At 42.4% G+C, this 6,587-nt stretch overlaps 1 long non-coding RNA gene across 1 annotated transcript; it reads right to left on the bottom strand.

Annotated features, from left to right (window-relative positions):
- Window positions 1-361: 361 nt before the first annotated feature.
- On the bottom strand, window positions 362-6,323 carry LOC119336023. The gene is made up of 3 exons (XR_005162161.1): window positions 3,868-6,323; window positions 3,239-3,429; window positions 362-880 (listed from the first exon to the last, which is right to left on the bottom strand). It is a non-coding gene; the product is annotated as an uncharacterized LOC119336023 (long non-coding RNA).
- Between the last annotated feature and the right edge of the window lie 264 nt (window positions 6,324-6,587).

The raw sequence follows: 6,587 nt of genomic DNA, 5'->3' as shown, positions 1-6,587 counted from the left end.
TCCCCACATAATTGGCCAGAAGGTATTTTAAAATTTTGAATTGTCTACATTAGTATTTCTTAGACACCATATAGGAGATGAGAGAACAGTAAAAAAATTGTTAAATGAAAACTATGTACCTTAGCTATTTAAGGCTTATGAAAACTACAATCTTGAAAGAGGAAAACAACATTAGAAATCTTAATGTTCCTGGTCCTGAATAGTGTATTCGTCTAAATATGTAGTTGATCACCCGGTGCAAAGTAAAAAACTTCTCATGATATACCACTGGGAACGTAAAAGCAAGTGATCACACATACAAACATTCCAAGGGAAAATGCTTAAACTCACAACTCAAACAAATTACTAACAGGACCATGTATGATTTTGCATCTTAGAATCTACATAAAACAGAACAGTGCAGGTAACCTCTACCTAAATCTCACTACTAACTTTATTCAAACATTTATTCCTAGATCATCCGTACTCCTTCTATGTACAAATCATGCAATATCTCTGTCTAAATCAATGCCAATGCATGCGCATGCACAAGTCTGAACTAAACAACATATATGATATAGCATAATTATATGATTTAAAATAGATGCATGATCAGGGGAGGAAGATGGTGAAGCCAAAGATGAGCAACTGAGATTGGGGAACGACGACCGGCGAGCAGAAGCCCATAGTGATGGCCGGCTCCATTCGACCATGACACGAGGAACGCCGGAGCTCCGGCCTGGCTGCTCCTTCCCCATGCCCGTCCTACTCATCCTCCCGTGCTTCTCCACACCAAGCGTGAAGACCACACCAGCCAGGCTCTCTTATGGCGACGACCTGCGCCCGATCCAGAATCACGATATGTGGCGGCGCCGGATCGAGAACGCGGAGAGACGCTGTCCTGTGGGGAAGAGAAAGAGGGTAACATGGTATAAAATAAAGTAGTCATTTTTCATGTAGTGAAACTTTAGTTTTGGGCAAGATGATCAAAAATAAAAATATAACTAATGCAACAGAAGAACCACATATGGAGGCACTCAAGTGGACAGACACAACAGTTCAAACAAACCCAAAAATATCTTATTGTTCACCTTAAACCTTCGGAGGTTTAAACTGCTAGTTGAACTGAAAGGCGCCGTTGCTAGGTGACAAAAAAATCAGTACGCTCTGCAGTAATTTGATATGATAAAAAACAGTTGGATAAAGACCAAATAAAGTTATTACCTAGCGAAGTTAGGGCTGCCATAAAAATCTGAACAGTTCCATAAGTTGTCTCTTGATATTATATGATTCATAAAGGAACATGACACATGATTGTGCAAAAATGACCTATTGATTCAGTGCCACACTACAGGAAAGGGGATATCAGTAGTCATTAGAATACAACAACAACAAAACAACAACAAAGCCTTTAGTCCCAAACAAGTTGGGGTAGGCTAGAGGTGAAACCCATAAGATCTCGCAACCAACTCATGGCTCTGGCACATGGATAGCAAGCTTCCACGCACCCCTGTCCATAGCTAGCTCTTTGTCGATACTCCAATCCTTCAGGTCTCTCTTAACGGACTCCTCCCATGTCAAAATCGGTCGACCCCGCCCTCTCTTGACATTCTCCGCACGCTTTAGCCGTCCGCTATGCACTGGAGCTTCTGGAGGCCTGCGCTGAATATGCCCAAACCATCTCAAACGATGTTGGACAAGCTTCTCCTCAATTGGTGCTACCCCAACCCTATCTCGTATATCATCATTCCGGACTCGATCCTTCCTCGTGTGGCCACACATCCATCTCAACATACGCATCTCCGCCACACCTAACTGTTGAACATGTCGCCTTTTAGTCGGCCAACACTCCGCGCCATACAACATTGCGGGTCGAACCGCCGTCCTGTAGAACTTGCCTTTTAGCTTTTGTGGCACTCTCTTGTCACAGAGAATGCCAGAAGCTTGGCGCCACTTCATCCATCCGGCTTTGATTCGATGGTTCACATCTTCATCAATACCCCCATCATCCTGCAACATTGACCCCAAATACCGAAAGGTGTCCTTCCGAGGTACCACCTGGCCATCAAGGCTAACCTCCTCCTCCTCACAGCTAGTAGTACTGAAACCGCACATCATGTACTCGGTTTTAGTTCTACTAAGCCTAAACCCTTTCGATTCCAAGGCTTGTCTCCATAACTCTAACTTCCTATTTACCCCCATCTGACTATCGTCAACTAGCACCACATCATCCGCAAAGAGCATACACCATGGGATATCTCCTTGTATACCCCTTGTGACCTCATCCATCACCAATGCAAAAAGATAAGGGCTCAAAGCTGACCCCTGATGCAGTCCTATCTTAATCGGGAAGTCATCGGTGTCGACATCACTTGTTCGAACACTTGTCACAACATTATTGTACATGTCCTTGATGAGGGTAATGTACTTTGCTGGGACTTTGTGTTTCTCCAAGGCCCACCACATGACATTCTGCGGTATCTTATCATAGGCCTTCTCCAAGTCAATGAACACCATATGCAAGTCCTTCTTATGCTCCCTATATCTCTCCACCTATGTTGTCTCAACATAGCCGGTCCCAAGCCCGGGTAAAGGAGGAGGGTTGTGATAGGCTTGGCGAGCCAACGTAAAAACTCAGCCACTCTTATGGAGATGAAACCCAAAAGTCATTAGAATACAGACTGATAGAAATTATGCACCTAATATTACTTACTACTTCTCTCATCTAGCTGCAACTGGTTTAGCAAAGAGAACCCAATACCCAAAATCATGAAATGGATGTTCTCTTGGTTAGTATACAAGACTGCTAATTATCTCTGTTGCCTCACCACAGAGCAACCAAGCAAAGGGCCATGGAGCACCTCACAACAAAAGGAACTTGAAACCTAAAAACAGAGGAATGATTTTTCTTGTAACATGAACCATCAAATTAACTACACTCGCTGCACAGCATGCGATCGCCACCATAGAAAGGCTACCCTACTACTTAACTCTCTCCACAAACTACAAAAAAGCAAGAAAATCAACCCAAACAACATTGTAGGAACGATATAGACAAGACAAAAGAATCTCAACTTGTTCGCTCTTTTTTAGTTGAGTAACTCCTTCCAGAGTAAATGGTGAAGCTGGCCGCAAGAAAGAAACACACAAAAAACCCGAGAATAGTGCACCAACAAGAAGGAAAATAATCTACATATGGACAAACTGACAGGGTTTGTGCTTCAGGAACCGAAAGATTTGGGGAGAGAGAGAAGCATACCTAATAGAACTTCACAGGCATGTCAACCCCTTGTTTATTCTCCAATTTCAGCCCTAGCATTGAAGGAAGCCCAACCCTCTCATGAACAGACTTTAGAGTGAAGCTCATTGATGATGGCACTGTTAGCAGTCAGAAACTGTATAAGCGAGGTTATTCCGCCTTCTTGGCCCTCTTAAATAGCTTGTACATACCTGTTTTAGAGTCAAGAGAAAAAAATGATATCAACTAAGCATATCTAAAATCCATCATAATACATACAAAGAATGTGTTATGTCTGAAATAAAATGGAACATGCAAATTAGATAGTTATTTATAAGTGAAATACCATTTTAGGTGTGTTTTCACCAAAGAGATACAGTGAACAGTCGAGCACGTAATTATAAATTGATAATTATCATTTATCAGTAAGATCTTCACACTTCTCGGGGAACAAATAAAAAACCAGGTGGTTTACCTTGATACAAAAGTGACCTTATTCAAATTCATTTTCAGATGACAAACACTATAGTGGAAGCATCAACCCTAGCGAAATACCATCAAGAAATGGTGCTACTTAATCATAGTAGAAAGGATAAAAATGCATATAACACAAAAAAGGAATAATACATGTCAGGCCTGCACTTGCATACCAAAATAACATGGCCTCTTGCAAAATATAGAGATCTAGGAACGGCCCATAACACCAAAAGATGTAGCAGAGGAAGATACCAAACTTATCACAAGCATCTCCATTATGACTGGAATATACCCTGGAAATTAATACAAGCTAGGTATATCACATATGCACCATAATAATTTCAAAAGAAGTGCAAAAATATGTACCCAACATAGAACATAGGTCGTTGTGTATAAGAAACAAAAAGTAGTTTGCATATACAAGGATAATACAGGAACAACCGTGATTGTCTGTGTGTAAGAGAGAGAGAGAGAGAGAGAGAGAGAGAGAGAGAGAGAGAGAGAGAGCATTGTAAGCATTGTCCCAGTACACATTTATAGGAATGAAACACACACAGTTCAGCTGCTATATAGGGTAATATCTTTCCATTCATTATGAGCATTGTGCTGTTTGCTGGCGAACTTCGTGATGCAAAAGTATATATAAATACGCTTATATCATTGCTGCCTAGGTTCAGAGCCATGCAAATCAAATCGCGACAGATGAGATTTATGCCAATTAACTCCCTTGAGTGCTAAACCTTCATATGTTCTACAGTAGTGAAAAGGGAAGCTGTCTCTATCGCTGGTATAGACTAATGGCCTCTTGAGTGAACAAATATAAAAAATCTGCAACTGAGGTTGCTTAAATGTAAACATTTTCCCATGCACTCCTAGGCAGATTTGTAATGGGCAATGGCACGTAGTGTCTGCAATATCCAGGAGGGAAATTCCTCTCGACATCTCCTGCCTTGCCATGGCCGGTTGCACCTCGGGGTCTTGTAGGTAGTTCGAAGGGCCAGTACTCCTGTTTCTCCATAGGATGGTCTTCAGTAGGATTCAGAGTGAACAGGTTGGAGGTTCTATATAGCCTATTGATCTGCTGATAATTAGGTAAAACTAAGCAAGAAAAGCAAAGGATTGTCTCTGTATTGGCTTGTTTAATATGATAATATCTGCTGTCTTGGTCATTGTAAGGGTAAAGTAAATTCATATAGGTGCATAGCAAAGGTATTGCAAGGAAGGTATTCAGCAGGCCAAAGCAAAGACATGAAATATCTGTTTTTTTGTTTGTAGACACATCATTAAACATCTTGTGTGCATGACAAAAATAGGAAGTATGTAAAATCTGGGAACTATCTAAGTGAGTTTACTACACAGTTTTTATTTTTGGTGAAGAATATATGCTCTGGGGCCTAATTACTTAGATCGAATGAAATATTAGCATAGTAAAGAGCAGAGAGCAGGAGAAACCAATGTGTAGACAATTAGTATAGAGAGGCTAGCTGGTACTCACCTGTGCTTTTCTGGTTCGATTAGGAATTTAGGATGCTGATCTTTAAAACTGAGGTAGTGCAGTACAACAATCAATATAAGATAGGAAGTGAGCCTGATAGAAAACGATGTCGGCAGCGCTAGATGACCCGCGGACGCAAGAAGCCAAGAAGCCAATTAAAACCAATAATTCTATGGGTATTGGGAACCATTATATATGTGAATACCTTAAATCAATCAAAAGAGAAATAAAGAGCCTGATTTAAACCATGATTTATTTGCCCATAGACCATTACATTATTGGCTGGACAAAAAACAAATGCTTTGATGCCATATTGTTCCAAAATGGGTTCAGTATGACAAAGCAAAGGAGATCCACAGACCATACTGCAAGTATATCTTTCAAGCTTCGAAAAAAAAGATACGGATCAAAAGAGGCTATCACATCATCCTGGTCATTAACATCATAACCATAATTTTGGATTTCTGAAGTTGCAAAATACTTTCTGGACAACGTCCATAGATTATACAACAAAATGGAGAAGAAGAAAAAATGAAAACATACAAATTAACATTAGCAAGACGAGCGGTAAACCTGCTCGAAAGGTAGTCATCATCAATAATTCTTGCTTCAGTAATGACAACCAACCATCACATATATCCATCCATGATACATAAAGGGGGGAAGTAAATTACCTTGGACGAGAACGAATTAATTGTCAGGTTGCTGCAGCTGCCAAAAATGCCCCAGTTTAGTACATGGATTCTGTCAATGCAACTTGCATAGTCACCTGGGTACACAGAAATAGACAAAAATAATGCATCAATCAAAAGGAACCAAAACAAGCAGAGCAGATCTCGTCGACGCAGGCCGACGCCGGCCGATGACCCTCTCCCGTCAGCCGCCACACCTCCCTCTCCTCTTTCCTCTCTCTTTCTCCCTCCTCTCCTCTCCTTCCTTCTCTCTCTCCCTCTCATCTTCTCTCTCTCCCTCTCATCTTCTCTCTCTGCTAGGGTTCATGCGGGAGGAGGGGATTGGGGAGGCTGGGGATGGGCGGGGGCTGGGGATGACGAGACGCCGCCACGCATGAAGAGGAGGAGAAGAGGTGGCGCAGAGGGAGAGAGAGGAAGGAGAGGAGGCGGCGCTGAGGGCAAGAAAGGAGACGAGGACGAGGACGAGGCGGCGGCGGCGGCGGCGGCGACAGGAGAGGAGGCGGTTGCGGGGGCCTTTTCTCTCGCGCTGCCCGCTCGCTTCCCTTTTTCTCTCGCTGTTCGCTTCGCTGCGCCGCCTGCTCGCTTTCGCTGTCCTCGTCGCTACAGTAACGCGCACACTGTTCATGCGTAAAAAAGGAGACGCGGCGACGGCCGCTAGATAGCCGGACTCTTTCATCCTTTATATGTTCAATTCTAATCTGTTTCT

Source organism: Triticum dicoccoides, chromosome 7B (assembly GCF_002162155.2).
Source record: "Triticum dicoccoides isolate Atlit2015 ecotype Zavitan chromosome 7B, WEW_v2.0, whole genome shotgun sequence".
Taxonomy (NCBI): Eukaryota; Viridiplantae; Streptophyta; class Magnoliopsida; order Poales; family Poaceae; genus Triticum; species Triticum dicoccoides.
Note: the sequence above shows the minus strand (reverse complement) of the source record. Positions and strands in the feature narration are given on the sequence as shown.